The following is a 17,919-nucleotide window of genomic DNA, read 5'->3' as shown; positions in this document are numbered from 1 at the left end:
CAGAAAGCACATGTACATGACATGATGAAGTTAATCCTCTGGAAAAGGACATTTTACAGTTTCTTGTAAAGCGACTATGCTAGTCAGTTAGTTCCTTTAGTCTAATGAAACATTCTGCAAAACAAACCTCCCTCAGCCAAAGTCAGCCCACGAAACTTTAAACCATCTTTAACACAAATATAGATTATGGCCAGCATAATTATTACAAGACATCGTGTCTATCTTTCTGTCCTTATGTGGTATAATTATCTGTAAAATTCCTGGTAAAAGATAACGCTCACCCATAATCTCAGAAGGGAAATTTTCTGTTGCCAACTGGTTGCTGAGACACGTGTCGGTGGCACAGGAAGAAAGCAGTAGCTGAATGTAGTCTAACATCCTCACCAGTGGTTTCTAAGATGTCTGTCTTTACAATGTGGCTGTTTCTGGTTTAAGTAATAGTTGATTATTCGATGACCATCCAATTTCATGGAATTTAGAGCTTGCTAGATTTATGACGGGAGTCCAATATTTCCATAAGAAGACAGTACAATGTACCTCCGTTATAACAAGCGTCGTCGGGACCGGCAGTTTTTTCCGTTATATCGAAATTTCGTTATAACCGAACAGTAAAGTATAGAAAGATAGATGATAGTTTTGGGACCTGATTCCTCACTTCGTTCTAAGGGAACAAAAAATATTGCCGTGTTCCTTATAACAGGAGTGCACTGTATCCACAAATAAATTTTACTGCACTGCAAAATAATTTCAGTGTAAAGTGAGTCATAAGGGCTTTTTACACTTGTTTTTCTTAACCCCGGACTTTCTCTGACCCAGGACTATCGTTAGTCCCGTACCAATTTTTTCAGCTTTTTACACTCGCCAATTAGTCCCGTACTATCTCTTGTCCGGGGCTAAGGAGAAAACTGACCTTTTTACACTCGTATTTCTTAGCCCCGGACTTTCCAAACCACATGAATATTCATAATTACGCTGTGTACTGTACACGTACACGCACGCACCGGCAGCACTTGATTACCTCGTTTCTGATTGGTCAGTGAGGGTCGGACTTCGTCTCCGTCGCTTAGCCCAGGATTATTTTTTCGTTCTGTTTACACTCACTTGCTTGGCACCGCAATTGCGGTGCTAACCCCTGCTATTTTGCAGGGCCAGATAGTACCGTACTATCGGTGGGGCTAGCCCACTTTGGCAAAAACGAGTGTAAACAGAAAGTGGGCTAAGGATAGTCCCGTACCAACGGTGGGGCTAAGGCCCCCCCTTAGCCCCACCGTTGGTCCGGGGCTAAGCAAAAATTTACAAGTGTAAAAAGCCCTTCAGAGTCTCAGAGCATGGGAGTAGCAGGGGCGGATCCAGGAATTCCGTAAGGGGGAAGGGGCACCTTTACAAAATTACAGGGGGCGCATGCCCTCCCCCTCCATTTTTTCTTTTTCTATATCTTTTGTTTTAACCAAAAAAAAAAAAAATAGAAATGGGCGCGCCCGTTGCGCGCCCACCTGCATGGATCCGCCACTGAGTAGGAAAACTGTTTATTTCAAAAACTATTTTGTGTCTATTTGAAGTGTATACATATATTTGATCGGTATATAATATATTCATATTACATTTTAATCAGTAATCCATAGCACCAACTCCATGTTTCAAATACTTTGATGTTGATCATGGTCTCAACTTTGGGTTTATGTTTTCAGTTCCATGAAAATTAAATAAATTCACAACAGATCTTAAGTTATATGTTTTCATATTCCCCTATTCACGCAAATGCGGTATATATCTATCATGAATATAAAGAAACATTGAGATTCAGCATTTTCACCCCAAAAATCAAAAATTCCAAAGGGCTCTACTCTGATATTAATGAGAAGGTCCTAGGGGATCACCTCTCCAAATTTGGTGCTTTTATCCGCCCTGTAACGGTAAGCCCACATTTTGACATTAAGCGACCTGTATGGATGTTTTAGCAAGCTTACGTGCTATTCACGAGTTAATGCACACACACACGCACACACACACACATACGCACACACTCATTACATTGTATGAACAAATTATGACATGTACAGTTTTTATTTCTGTATTTGACTTTTTCTGGAATGATTTATTTTCATTCGTTTCGAGGCCACATAGTCCTTGCCCTACTTTGCCAATGATGGCGGTCTCCTGAATTATTATTGATTTTTGTTTGTTCTCCGTTGAAGAGATGTTATGCATCCACCTTGATATCTAAAGGTAAAACTTTAAAGCGTAGCGAAGTTAATGGTTTACGAGGTGCAATAAGCCGGATTACAGAGTCAGAAGACCCCAAACCGGCAACATACCAGGAAGAGAGACGGGACCGAATCTTGACCACAATCATGACTTTCTCTTAACAGACACAATCTTCTCAGGGGGAAATTCTACACCCGAGGCTACCCCAAGGCTACCCTGCGTTTTGTGGCCTGTTAAGACCGGGCTTATGATCTTTGTTCCTCAAACAAGTAGTGAATCGCTTTGAAAGACGGGTATGTTCCTGATGCCAAGAAACTAATGGCATTCATGAAAGAGCTAAACCGAGCTACCTTTTTGACCAACTTCGAGATCATGTCGGGCAATGGCACTCACCTTTTTGTACGATGAAATTGAAAGTCACCTCCGTTTGTTGAGCTGAATTACGCCTTTTCATGACGCACTCGTATGTTCCACTATGTTTAGGATTGACGTTCTCTATCATGAGAGAAGAGTTGCTCACGGTTCCGAGTCCGCGCACGAACACACTGGATTCTCCAGGATCCCAGTCGGCTACTTGTCGTTTTCCAGACGTAGAATTACCGAGCCTGTACCACTTGACCGACAGAACATCCAGCTGAACATTCGAAACATTGATACATGGGACCACTTGCGCTGTACCGCTCAGGAGGTGGACGTTAGACTCAACATCGTTCACTGCATTGAAAGTTCGACAAAGCACGGGTTATAATGCTATCGTAACCAGGAGTAAAATTTATTTATGAAGTATATTAAACAATGTTGAATGTTGTTTTTACACACACTACTTTCCGTTCGACCTATAAACGAGTTGTTCACACAATAACTATGTTACACAAAAATAGCCACAGACTCTTTCTTGAAAAGGAAGACCCATTGAGCAAAAGGGGCAGAAGAGAATTGAGGTACGAAAACAGTAATGCAGACTGTAGACAAAGAGTTTTTGTGTTCAATAATGTATGTTACATTAATTAAATCTCATTAGTGAACAAGCGATTGATCATCATTTACTGAAGAAATCAAATTGTTGTCTTCGGTACCCATTCGATACGGACCCGTCAGTGCATGTGCATAATTATAGGTTGAAAATTTGATAACGTGATTTATCAACCGACTAAATTCCCCTTCTGGGCCGGCACAACGCTCTTGGCAGAAAGATACGGTGTTTTGTTTCTCTGCTTGTCACACCTATTCAGCCAAATTATGGAGAGAATCGTGGCAGCCGAAAAAGTAAAGACCTGTATAATTGTTATCATTATCATTATTATTATTATTATTATCATTATTATTATTATTATTATTATTATCATTATTGTTGTTATTATTGTTTTGTTTGTTGGCCGAGTTTGGTTGACAGGTGGCAGCAAAATGCCCCTTCTCCTCCATCCTGAAATTAATCCTGATTAACGTCCCTGTTCCCCACAAAGTCGGTCCGACTCATTTATGAAGTAGCGCTGGCCCTGCCTCACTGCTACAGTGCAGAACCAACATGTTACATCATGCAAGAGCATTAGATTTTCATCATCTCACATTGAACAATAAATTTGAATTTCAGTTCTGTCTGTTGAGGCAAATCTCTCCTCTCTATGATACACTGGTACGATCCCTCATGGGCAGGAGCGACGTTGTTTACTACCAGTTTTCCTTTGACAATATCGAGGCCATAGCCGAATGGATGACAAGTTTCGTTACAGCGCTGGGCTTCCGATTTGATTTTATGGGTACCATTGTTGCCAATCCTATACCATGTGACTTGCAAATGTCCATTTTCCCAAGGATTGGCACAGGTAATGAGCTCCTTGGCTCCGTCAGTAAATAGACATTCGGGCTCGCACTGTTTGCTTCAAGTGAAACACATCACATGAAACAGCTTGATTATAAACTCACACAATACATTTTGACAGATATATTTGGAACTGATTTTCGATGACAAGCCTTAGCGGCTTGAAGAATGTTGATCATGTACATATTGGACTTTATTGTCTATATTCGGGTACACTAACCTATCGTGAAATTTTCAGACTATCAAATTCATAAATTAGAAGTGCATTTTCATGTAACTCGGACTTTGACCCAGTCCAGATAAGTTGCACTTGGACAGAAATGCATAAATCTTGCTTCCTCCATCCAACAGTAATTAGATAATTCCGTTAGAATGGAGGGATTTAATTGTATTTCTTGTTCATTGGGGTAGTCCAGATGAAGTCACTTGGTCGTACTCATTGTTCTGAATTGTGACAAATTATTGGATGTAAGCAACTGCTTACTCTTTCGATATGATCCGAAAATTCTGATTCCATGAACATCTCATACTGAGGCTTATATTTTAGCCTTTATTGCCAACTGATACAACTGACCTAGCCTACGCATATGCATCAAATGTGATATCTCGAAAGATTGTTAAATCACTGTTTCCAACTGTAAACAGTGCCTTTGATGGCGGAGTAGATATTTATTGTAGGCGCAGGGAGAATGGGCAAGCATAAACAACAATGCAAAGAAAAAAAGAAACAAACAAACATCGACCCCTATCAACCAATCAAAAGAAGCAAGCAGGGGTGAACAAAAATCGAAAGTGCTCACAATCCACTTCGCATCTGATGACAAAATCTGTTTGCTGATCAGAATCATTTCTCCTGATGACGAATTTATACAATCCAGCTTGGTCGGGGGTGACGTCCGTTACCTGTAGATACAGTTTATCCACTATCTCAAAATTACCCTCCGCCTCGGTGGGATCGTCGCAGCCGAAGTGGTCAAGCAGTCCATCCGGAACCCCGTCGCCGTTGGTCAGCTTGCACCATTGGATGGGAAGGTAGTTGGGTTCCCAACGATAGAGCAATGCAGCGCGTTCTGTCGCCCCGCGCAGCAGGTGGACGTCGTTATTAACTCTGTTTGCTAGAAGTGTGTAGAAGAAACAAAGACTGTCATTATTGATGAATGTGAAAAGGCTACTGCTTAATCTTTCGATATGATCCCAAAGTTATTGTTTCATGAGATTCATAACATCTAACACCAACTTACCTTTGGGACCAGTGATTTAAAAAATGTTCAAGATATCATATTATGATGCATATGTGTAGGTCTGTTGTATCATAAAACATCCTACCATATAAAATTTTTGCAATAAAGCCTATAATATAAGGAGATACAAGTATTTTTCTCATTGAACCGTAACTCTAGACGGTTTAGTCTAAAAACATTTTTATTATAACTATTGTTCACATTTTGTTTATTTAATAATACTTACCATCATTTATACGGATTCAAATTTTTACAGTGGTTGTTTCTATCATTAACTCATATTTTAGAAATATTTTAAAGTACTAATGCTGGGTTTTTATTTCTGCTGCAAATGGTAACTTATGCCCTTACGCACACTTATAATTTAAAAGAATAACATGTGCTCAGTAAGAGTAACACAGTTTCAAACATTTTCCGCATACAACCGATCTTTACAATTGTAAAGTTATTGTTTCATGAGATTCATAACATCTGACACAAACAAATCACGCACATATTAAGCACACTTACAATTTAAAAGAATAACATGTGCTCAGTGCACTGAGTAACAGTTTCAAACGAAGTAATGCAAGGCAGGAAACATTTATGAAGTCGAAAATGAGAGACTTGATTGATCACAATATCATCACCTCATTTACTTTGTTTTGGTCAACGTTAGATCTTCTTGGGGAAAATAGGATTATGAGACTCATAAACTGCATTTATTTGTTCGCTTTCAATATGGATTTCACTACCGCGTTTTTTTTCTACACTCTGCACATTAGCCAACTTAAATAAGAAAGAGATATAGATGTAGGCAGAATAGACAAACAGAAGGAATAAAATTACGTAAAAAGGACGCAAATCATCCAAACATGATAGTCAGAAAACAGAAACCATAAGTGCTTACCATCAACTTCGAATCTAAAGATCAATTGAGTTTGCTGATCAGAATCCTTTCTCCTGATGACGAATTTGTACGATCCTGCTTGCTTGGATGTGACGTTCGTCACCTGTAGATACAGTTTATCCACTATCTCTAAATTGCCCTTTGCCTCGGTGGGATCGTCGCAGCCGAAGTGGTCCAGCCGTTGGTCCAGAACTCCGTCGCGGTTGGTCAGCTTGCACCAGTGGATGGGAAGGTAATTGGGTCGCCAACGATAGAGCAATGGGACGCGTTCTGTCGCCCCGCTCAGCAGGTGGACGTCGCTATCAACTCTGTTTGCTAGAAGGGTTTAGAAGAACCTGAGACTGTTATCATTGACAAATGTGAGAAAGCTACGGCCTAATATGATCCTTAAGTTATTGCTTAACGAAATTCATAACATCTGACACTAACAAATCACGCATATTATTTAGCTCACTTACAATTTAAAAGAATAACATGTGCTCAGTGTGAGTAACAGTTTCAAACATTTTTAGTATAGAAACGATCTTTACATCTCAAACGAAGTAATGAAAGATAGGAAGCATTTAAGAAGTCGAAAAATGAGAGACTTGGTCGATCACAATATCATCACCTCATTTAAATACTTTGTTTTGGTCAATGTTAGATCTTCATGGGGAAAATAGGACAATGAGCCTCATAAGCTGCATTTATTTGTTCGATATTCAATATGGATTTCACTGGCGTGTTTTTTGTTGTTGTCTACACTCTGCACATTAGCCAACTTACATATGAAAAAGATAGGTGTAGGCAGAATAGACAAACAGAAGGAATAAAATTACGTAAAAAGGACACAAATCATCCAAACATGATAGTCGAAGAATAGAAACCATGAGTGCTTACCATCAACTTCAAATCTAAAGATCAATTGAGTTTGCTGATCAGAATCATTCCTCTTGATGACAAATTTATACGATCCTGCGTGTTTGGATTTCGTTGCCTGTAGATACCGCTTTTCCACTATCTCAAAATTGCCCTCCGCCTTGGTTGGATCGTCGCAGCCGAAATGGTCAAGCCGTCCACCCGGAACCCCGTCGCCGTTCTTTAGCTTGCACCAGTGGATGGGAAGGTAATTGGGTCGCCAACGATAGAGCAATGGGACGCGTTCTGTCGCTGCGCTCAGCAGGTGGACATCACTATTAACTCTGTTCGCTAGAAGTGTTTAGAAGTTCAGGAGACCAGCGTTAAAATGCGAACTGCATGCTTAGATGACTGAGAGACATGTAAACATACGAATAACCAATGCGATTTTTGGCAAACCAGAAATGTAAAAATAACCATAGTCTGGCGAAACAGGAATATCAATAATGCGTAGGACGTTTTGACCGTTATCATTTTTTTCTGCGTTTAAGTGTTGTAAACTTTTGCATTTTATTTCAATATTGTGATTACTTCTCACAACCAGAAATTTGACTTCGTTTTCCATTGGCAGTACCTTTGCAAGACCCTAAATACTAGATGTTTGTTATATGCTAGGATCAAACATATTGTTGTTGAAATATAGATTAATATAATATGCCCCATTTGATATCTAGACCGAATTATTCAGATGTCAACTTTTGATCAAATAGCGTAAAAGCCATGATTCATGACATATAATGGTATTGATTGACGGCAAGTGCAATTTGGATAGAGTATCACAAGGAGTATTTTTTTTTTCTGTGAAGAACAATGAATACCTTTTGATATCTCTGAAAGTAATATTATCCCACAAACTGACACCCATTGAATCATGCTATGAGACCGTTCATTAGTATCTGTCTTAAGAAAGATTCACGGATTTGTTAGTGGTGATTATAAACCCAGGCGTCCGTTTCATGAAAGTTTTCTGAGAGACTTTTTGATCATGAGACGCACTTATGAGAGATTCATGAAAAGAATTTTAATTCTCTCTGAAAGTCTCTCATAGCTACATAGCTACATACGAGCACTTTTGTGTGACGACTTTTATGTAATGAATTCTTGAAACGGACCCCCGCATTGTCACATTTGAAAGCAAGTTGCCTCCTTTTGGTGTTATTCTATTCAGAAACTCATTGCAGTGTTGTTAATATGGCCACATGATGAAAACGCGAAGAAAAAATTCCCAGACAGATACGGTGGCAAATAACAATTGCATTCAACATTATGACATTGAATCTGAAAACATCAAGGTTCACTGTACTTCTTTGAACTATTGTGATACATTGAATCATGGGAACAAGGATGAGTTGCGTGAGAAGGAAGAATCAAAAGAATGAATGTGCGGAATATTATGTTGCCCTAACGCGAAGTCAACAAAGAAAAATATCGCTCAAACGGCAGTCCATTATGCACTTTTGTCAGCATGTTCTTGTTTGTATTTTCTTTTACCGTCGCTGCAATCTTACAGAGCGAGAATGACTGTAAGTATTCATACTCATTTTTTATACGGTTAATTAAACAAAATGTTGTTTATTGGAAAAGATCAACTGTGGCATAGTGGATAAGACTCCCGACTCCCGAACGGAGGACCGCGAGTTCGAATCCCGCCCAGTGCTTACATCCTTGGACAAGATGTTTTTACCCACAATGTCCCTCTCGACCCAGGTGTATAAATGGGTACCTGGCAACGCTAGGGTAGTAATAGCAGGGCCCTCTGGTAGAGCAGTGGCAACACTGAAGAGGCTACCCTGGGTAAATAAGACCTTATTATTATTATTATTATTATTATTATTATTATTATAAGACTTATTGCAGTTTACTTGAGTCAATATGTATAATAATTATGTATATGTTTGTTTTATATTTCTGTCTTGTGTATTTTCTGAGGGTCCCATATCGTACAAGCTTTGCTTCTTAGTGGGACCCTCCATTTCCATCCCCATCCTTAGTTTACTTGTATTATACGCTTCATGTATATATATAAACAAAGATATAATAGCGTTTTTTTCCATCTGCTTCTCATTTTCATACGTACTTTGTTAAATCACATTCTACAATTATTTCAAATATCCTGTATGCAATGTATATAATTTCTTTGTTTATTTGATGGAAGTGAAAATAAATTTGAATCTTGAATCTTGAATACATAAAGATTAATATGCACTTCGGAACAGTATATTCAAGTGTGAATTATAACGTTTATTATTCCGTGATACGTTTACCGTCTAAAACATTGTAACAGTTAATGTAATACATGTTTTATCGTTCATCGAACAGCTGTAATTATTTCACACAGTCCACCAATTTAAACTTAAGGTTCTTAAACACACTGTAAGGGTCAAGAACGCTTCCTTTGGCCCGGCCCGTATGCAGGTTCATCTCTTGTTTTACGTTGGACCCGAAATAAAGAATACAGATTTCCTCTAGGCTTTCGAAGCTATGAAATGTTTTTCTTGTTGTTGTTGGTGGTGGCGGTGGTGGTGGTGGCGGTGGTGGTATGTGATGGTGCAATCCCCTGCAACCCTGTGAAACTTTCTGCAAAGGATTTTCATATATAGATTATGATAAGCCACTATCATGTTAAACGAGTTCGTATCAAGGAGCCAAACACAGAAAGTTTCATACCTTGTACACTTTGTACACGTATTTCTTTTCTATAGAAAATTTATTAATGAGAAAGTTACCTAAAACTAATCAAATTAATAAAACAAGATGAAATGAAGAGCAGGAGTGGAATGGTTAGACTGCTATGTAGTGAATCTTAAACTTACGTATTATTTTGAAATCGAAATTCCACTGAAGCGGATCGGGTGAAGAATCTTCGGCTGTGACAACACAAGCAAAACGCCCCGAGTGGTTGCCTTCGGTGACATTTTCTATCACGAGCGATGTGTCGTCGTCTGATAAAAGGAAACCACCCGTATCGTTAGTGACTGGTGGCGCCACTGGGGGCAAGATGATAGTTTGATTTTCATCGGTTCGGTACCACTGGGTTACCAGAATAGTAACACCTGGCGGTAACTTAGTCGTACAAGGTATGATTTCCCTGCTGCCTTGAAGAAGTTCGACGTCCCTTGCTGGCAGAACTGATTCTGCAGAAGTGTAGAAGAAATAATTATACGGTGAAAATAAAAACTCAGATACCGGGTTAGAACAACAGAAGGGTGTGTGTGTGTGTGTGTGTGTGTGTGTTGGGGGGGGGATGGCGGTCCTGACAATAAAAAAAAAAATACGTGATTGTATACGCATTGACACGACGTGGTGCGTTACGTTATGAATCTGAAAGTTCCCCTGAGAATCTTATTACCCCTTTTACACCACATTGATGTTCATGTGCAAGGTGTGTGTTCATGCGAGTTTACACTGCACAGGAAGAAAGGGAGCACTCCCCTTTCAGGTCTTTTTTAAACGTCAGGGACACTAGTGAAGCAAAGTATCAGATTGAGAACGGGTGTCTCACGTAAGGTGCGGGGATCGCTACCAGGAGCAAGGGTCCCTGGGATGACAGCCCACAAGAGGCAGAAATTAAGTAAGTGGTGTTCACGCCCAGAATGTAGTGATCAAAGAAAGCCCACTTGGTAGTTAGTTACAAGGAACGTCCCTTTCTTTGGAAGTTATGTTCAAAAATAATTCTCTGAAATTATGGAAAAGTCAGTCTTAAGTGTGTAACCATTTTGTTCAATTGCTGGAATGTTTTGTGAACCATTTCACGAACTTCTCCAAAATATAACTGGTTTTATAACAGCAAGTCCTACATAGGCAAGTGTGGTTAAGAAGTAAATGTTAAAATGGGAAACAAAACCGAAATGCAGAACACCATATCCTGCATACCAGAGCACAATATTGTTTATGAAACCGCTGCATCCAGTTCTTCGGAAGTGTTCCGTAATCATGGTAATACAGTAGTGTAATCGATAGACCGGTCTACCCTGATATATGAATTTGGAACGAGGAGAAAGAGGGGCTGCAAAAGGTCACATATAGGCCTACTATCACGCATTTGCTATAGATAAAAGGTAAATATCTCGTCAACTCGAAGGAAGAGTATAGCTTGTACATGAAGGAGAAAAACGCCAAAGAAAGTTGTAGCTTAACCACTGTCTGTCAAATCATTATTTCTTATGATTAAGTACAATGAAATCATTTATAATCATATATAATTTTATTTTATCATTGTTACATGGGTCAAGAGTGAGGGAATTCGAACGGTATAACCATTTCTATCACAAACTTATTTCAGAATTTCAAAATTCAGATAGGAAAGTGCAGAAAGTTTACTACAAGGCTAAAAGATCCTACAGATTTATTGCGCAAGTGACCTCTTGGGTCACAACTGCGAACATAATCCTCTCTGCAGGGAGGTGAAATCCACCTCCCTGGTTTCTGCAAACCGACAAGCAAAAAATCGACCAGACATCACTGAATAAGGTAAAGGCCCGGTCACACCACCAGAACTTTGCTGGAGCGTTCCTGGAGCGGTGAAAAAAATCCATCATCGCTCGTAACCGTTCACCACCGTTTAACAGAAGTTGGCCCCCGTTAAGGCAACGCCGTATACTCACGGCCACCGCTGATGGTCCCTCCTAAATTTTTATGTCACATTTTTTATTCACATGTTGCAATACATTTACACGTATAGAAAAATTCAGGGCAATACACCAAGATCAAGTGAGTGACGAATCCCTGGTTTGGCCCATTGAGTAGACTCTCAGTAAATAAGCCATTGATCCAGTTACAGGGGCTGGAGCGGCAGTTCCCCGAGACACCCATTTCATGAATATCAAATACACATTGGACTGGCTTTTTCTTAAATTGCAAATCTTTGTTTCAGCTGTGAAGTCGAAACAACACGTTTATCACCAACTGGTCTGACTAAGATCACTTATAGACCACTGTCACTGCATCGAGGTCTGCGCAATTAGTGGGCCCTACAGTCAAAGAATGCATGAATATCCGGCAATGTTGACAACATGAACTTTCGTAAGCCTATCTCTGGTATCCTGAATAATGCCTTACCTGATATGCCGAGGAACAAAAGCAAGAAGACGGTGGCAGGTTTGAAATAAGGCATTACGTGGTGCCGTCGATAGCTGATCTGTCGAATAGGTAATGAAAGTTGAGCGTCATTGTCATTACTCCCTGTAGAACCAGCTCCTGCTCATCCGCAGGGTACGCAGCCGCTGTCGTTTCGCACACCGGTCTGGTCAGGCTAATTCGCAACCAGCTTCAACTAGTCTGAGCTTTACCCCTGGAAGTACAAGACTACAAAATCCACCAGAAATCGTAGCAGTCTCATAGAGCAATTACAAGATCATTTCACCTTTGATACAGACTGTTGGATTACGCCGAATGTAAATGTTGCGCCTACATGATCAGAACGCTGCTGTGATTACCTAGGATAGTGCTCTTGTATCTGCATCATACCCGGCACGTACAGGTAAGTCGGCAAAGCGAAAAAGAAAAAAAAATGTTTAGCTCCGCATCGTCATAACTATATATAAATACCTCTCCTCATTTGTTGCAGTGGCGGATCCAGGAATTCCGTAAGGAAGGGAGCAAAAATGTAGGCCTATTTCTTTACTTCCGGGCTTAATCAGCTGTGGTTTCTTTAAAAATCAAAGGGGACGGGGGCGCTCTGTGCGCCCCCGCGTAGATCTCACACTGCAAATATTGACTCATTTTTCTTACATTTGTGACGTAAAGAGTCTGAAGTGTTTCTATTGTTCCCGATCCAAGATATTATTTTGAGCATTCTGTTTGAAGCTGAAAGAGCCACAGAGAATTGTATACAAACGCATCAGTGAATTCTGTTCATTTTTTATGTACACATAGACAAGTGGGTAAACCACGGGTGCTAGCGTCAATAAGGAGTGAGATTGGAACTGGTCAAGTACAACGAAGCCAACAAACCCGGTTCCCACGCACCGTTATTTAGCGTAAGACTATCTATACTGTATAAACAAAGTGGCTGCCAAGAATGTACTTTTTGAGTGATTTGAAGCTGTGGTGTAGGCTACTATTTGTAATAAAAATAATCTATAAAAATATAACAAATAACACTTTATACTCCAATATGTGAAATCGAGGAAATGCATCGGTATATTATCAACTTTAGATAGGAATCGTCATGGAAACCGATTGCTGACTGCAAAATAATGATTGCAAAGAAGGGGCTGTCATGTAAAGGACATATACACATTGGATATGGCTTGCCGTTCTATTTTTTCTTTCAATTTTCGGTAACAAATAGTCGTAATATGTATTGATTGAGAGAAAAACCAGGCAACCTGGTGCTTTATCTTAGGAGTAACGTATCAAAACCTGTGCAAATTGTGTATGCTACTTGATGATATGCAAGAGCTAACACAGCCCGCCGCACACTACTCAGTATACGACTCACTACTATATGACTAACAGACTTTGGGTCTAAAATAAACATAGGTGTTTATTTTGAGGTTATCTTGATTTATTTCGGATCCAAGACTGTCAGTCGTAAAGTCGTGAGTCGTATAGTGTGCGGCGGGCTTACCCTTATTGAAAGAACACAATTTTACCACACTGTGTAACACAGTGTGCAACACAGTGTCGCACACAGTGTCGAACACAGTGTGGAACACAATGTGTAACACAGTGTCGAACACAGTGTGGAACACAATGTGTAACACAGTGTTGAACACATGTGTTCGAACACATGTGTTTAATATGTGATTTTGGGACGTGTGGTAACACTGTGTATTTACCACAGTGTGAAACACAGCGTCACCACACTGTGCAACATAGCGTTACCACATAGTCCAAAACACATATTAAATACACTGTGAATCAAACCACAGTCTCACACACTGTGACCATAGGGTTATAACCACATAGTCCATTACACTGTGGTAGTCACCACATAATTCACCACACTATGTTATTCACTACATAGTCCACCACACTATGGTATTCACCACATAGTCTACCACACTGTGGCAGTCAACACATAGTCCACCACAGTACATTGTGGTAGTCACCACATAGTCATCAGGTGAATCAATACATATATCACCACATAGTCATCAGGTGTATCAATATTTGTAATGCATGAAGGCACGGTTACTGACTAGATAACACTGTTATTGAATATGAAATTACCTTTTCGTAACAAAATTTATGACATTGGGTATAACATAACATTATTAGACAATAGTTCAAAGGAAATCCCGTCATAGATACTTCGAATTTAGAAGTACTATATGAATTTTCTAGAATTTAGGTTGCTTTTTGTGAATATTCATGAGCTATGTAAAAATGTGTACCACAGGAATACCACAGGAATACCACAGTGTTACCACAGTGTTACCACATCACATGCTGTACATCACATGCTGTACCTCAGCACTCCCACGTAATAGGTAATACTGTAGGAGTATAAGATAGGTTAAGTACTGCTTAAATCAATTGTCATAATTCATCGCATAACTCACCTATTAATGAGATTCTGAAATATGCGTTTTGTTTTGTTTTTGCTTTGTTTTTTATTCCAGTTGGTACTACTGTGTGGTACTGCTGTGTGGTATTGTCTGTAATAGTCATGTGGTATAGCATGTCAAGAAAAAAAAAAACCACAAGAATATCCTGTGACATTTTTCTGTAATTAAAGTGTACAAGAAAGCAGTTGTAAACACAGTTTGTATCCATACTAAATATTCTCGGCACACTACCAGAAGAAATTATTGTGTACAAGTAATAAGCAATGAAGTGGCATTTGTGCATGGTTTTGTGGTTTGGGAAGATGATAGTGATGCATTTGCTCTCATTAAGTATGTAGAGCATGATGGCCCATTTGTAAAGAATAGAGACAGGGAGAGCCATGCTGATGCTGGACACATCAGAGTAGTGAAACGTGTGACCAATAGATTGTATGCAATACCTTCTGGTGAAATCATAGGAAAGCATGTGATTTATGAGAGAAACAGGGAAATTATAACATGTCACTTATTGTTCTCTTTCCACAACTACAGCCTCCTAGTATTATATCATTTCTAGCGTTTGATGTTATGCATCCGTAAACAGTATTAATACAACATTAAATGCATGATTTATTCATCTGAAGGTTGGATAAATGACATGTATAGGTCATATTCTCACATTAAATGAATCTGTTGTTCCATGCCAGTATTTGAAATTTGAAAGGTATCAACTGAAATTAGAAAAATAAGTAAGTATTGAACATTTGCAACTACCGTGTACTTCAATTGTGTTGTGTATTGTCCAGCTATAAGTTATTGGTTTATTACTTCACTGGATAATAAGACCAGATAAGTTGCTTTACATACTTGAAAAAAATCTCTGGGGAGTACATGTAGTGATGAGGTATATTCTTTTAATTTGATACATATATGTATACATTAATAAACTGCAGTACTTGAATCCTTTGACCACAATGGTAAATGCTCTCCCCCCCCCCCACAACAAAACCAGGAATAGCCTGGTTTTATAAGGATTAACATGCCATGTGGTAGTACAAGATCTGGAATCCCATACTGACAATACTATAGCAAAGTTCAATATACACCACAATGTGGTAAACATGAGTCATTGTGTGTCAAAGTAATAGATGTTTAAAAAGATAGTTTACGCTTTTGATTGTGAATAACTGAAAACCCATGAAAATATAACTTTCCACAAATGTACACAGTAGGTAGCTAATATAGGCATACAATTTTCTTGTATGCTGTTCCCTGTAATATTTTGAAACAGCACCCAACAAAATTGTGCGTTATTCAGCGGCTACCTACTGTGTAAATTTGAGGAAAGTTAATTTCATTAATTTTTAGTTATTGAAAATAAAAAGTGTTTTTTCTGAAACATCGAGTATGCGGATATTATTGTGTTAAATCAATGATCTGAAATCAGACTGTGTAACAACATTATGGACACAGGAGTACACATATTTCTATATATACCACACTGTGTGGTCAGTATGCCAAGTATGTGGAGAAGATGTGGGTGAATGATCTGAAACCCACAAAGTGACAACACCGAGCACAGGGTTTACACATAGTTCAATATATACCACACTGTGGTAAGCACAAGTCACAGTGTCCGGTATGCAAAGTCTGTGTGGATTATGAGGTAAATGAATGATCTGAAATCCCGCAGTGTGGCAACACTTTAAACACAGAGTGTACACATAGTTCAAAATATACCACACTGTGTCAAGCATGATTCACAGTGTGTTCAGTATGTCATCTATGTGGGGATTATGTGGTAAACCACTTAAACTGAAATACCAGACTGTGGTAGCATTATGAACGCAGGGTTTACACATAGTTCGATACATACCACACTGTGGTATATGTGTACCACTCTGTGTTCAGTATACCAATAATGTGGTACACTATGTGATCTCAAATCCCACACCGTGACAACGCTGTGACCACATGGTTAGCACATTGTTTACACATAGTCAACTATGTGAACACGCTGTAGTAACACTATACCACACTGTGGTATATGTGTGCCACTCTGTGTTCGGTATGCCAATTATGTGGTACACTATGTGGTCTCAAATACAACACTGTGACAACGCTGTGACCACAATGGTTAACACATTGTTTACACAAAGTCAACTATGTGAACACACTGTGGTAACACTGTGTTTGTTCCATAAGGGTAATAGGTCGAGATCTTCTCTTGTGAACCTGTTACAGTCAGTATAGAAATATGTCTTCCTTCCATCTATAAGTTGAATAATCAATGTATGAACAATTTTGTCCCCTCTGTAAGTCATATTCTGCCTTTGACAAATTATGCAGTGAGCCGGTGTTTGAGTCTGTTGGTAGACCGTGGTAACTCTTTAAAACAAACAAACAAACAAACAAACAAACAAACAAACAAGAATATTTAGTTTACAATATTATGGTACGTGCATGTACAGAGTTGTTCAGCTCAATAATTTGAAATGTTTACTAACGTGAGACCATATCAATTGGATACAACTTAAATATTGAAGCATCTTCGCGCCTTTAATATGAGTCAAAATTATTATATTTTTTATGCAAGTAAAAGACACACAGGCAAATTATATTACTAATTACACCCTTATTTCCTAATACTTTGTTCGAACGTACATTAACAGGTTTCTAAGATATAGAGCTGGGACCTATTATAAATACATTGTAACTGAAATACTGGTTTGAGATTACAATCTTTGATACATTATTTTGTTATGCATTGACTTTCTGGTCCTTTTTTCAAAGCGATATTCATTTAAATCAAACGAAGATGGAAGATGAGTTTTCACACAGAGATCTGAAATTTGTTGATTTAATGTCAATTACAAAACATGTCAGTCATTGACGTAGACAACATAAATTTTTATTTTGTGCATGTGAAAAAAAAAAGAAAACCCCCACTAAAAAAAAAAGCCTCCAAACAAGAAAATCATTTTGCATATTCAAACAGTGCATGATGGGTGAGAACTATACTGTGTCAATGTTTGCGTTCTGAATCTCATCGTGCATTATTTTATGTAACCAGTGTGACTCGATTCCTTAGGATTTGGACACCTTCATATATGCACATCTGCGTGACATGACGGGTTCCTTTAGGCATGTGCTAGGTATAAACAATGGGCAATAAAATATGAGTTTAAATCTTTTGAGTTTTATACGAATTCTTGCAACCATGATATAATATGCTTTTGAAGGGACCTCGGGGATCAATAACAAATCTTTGAGTGATCCTTAAGGTCACCCCAAAATGAACGAAAATGGACATTTCACTCAAAATTTATACCAATTTCACTTTAAACTCACTCTATTCTGTTATTCAAACAGGGA

This window comes from Diadema setosum, chromosome 6 (assembly GCF_964275005.1).
Source record: "Diadema setosum chromosome 6, eeDiaSeto1, whole genome shotgun sequence".
Classification (NCBI taxonomy): Eukaryota; Metazoa; Echinodermata; class Echinoidea; order Diadematoida; family Diadematidae; genus Diadema; species Diadema setosum.
This window is presented reverse-complemented; position numbering follows the sequence as displayed.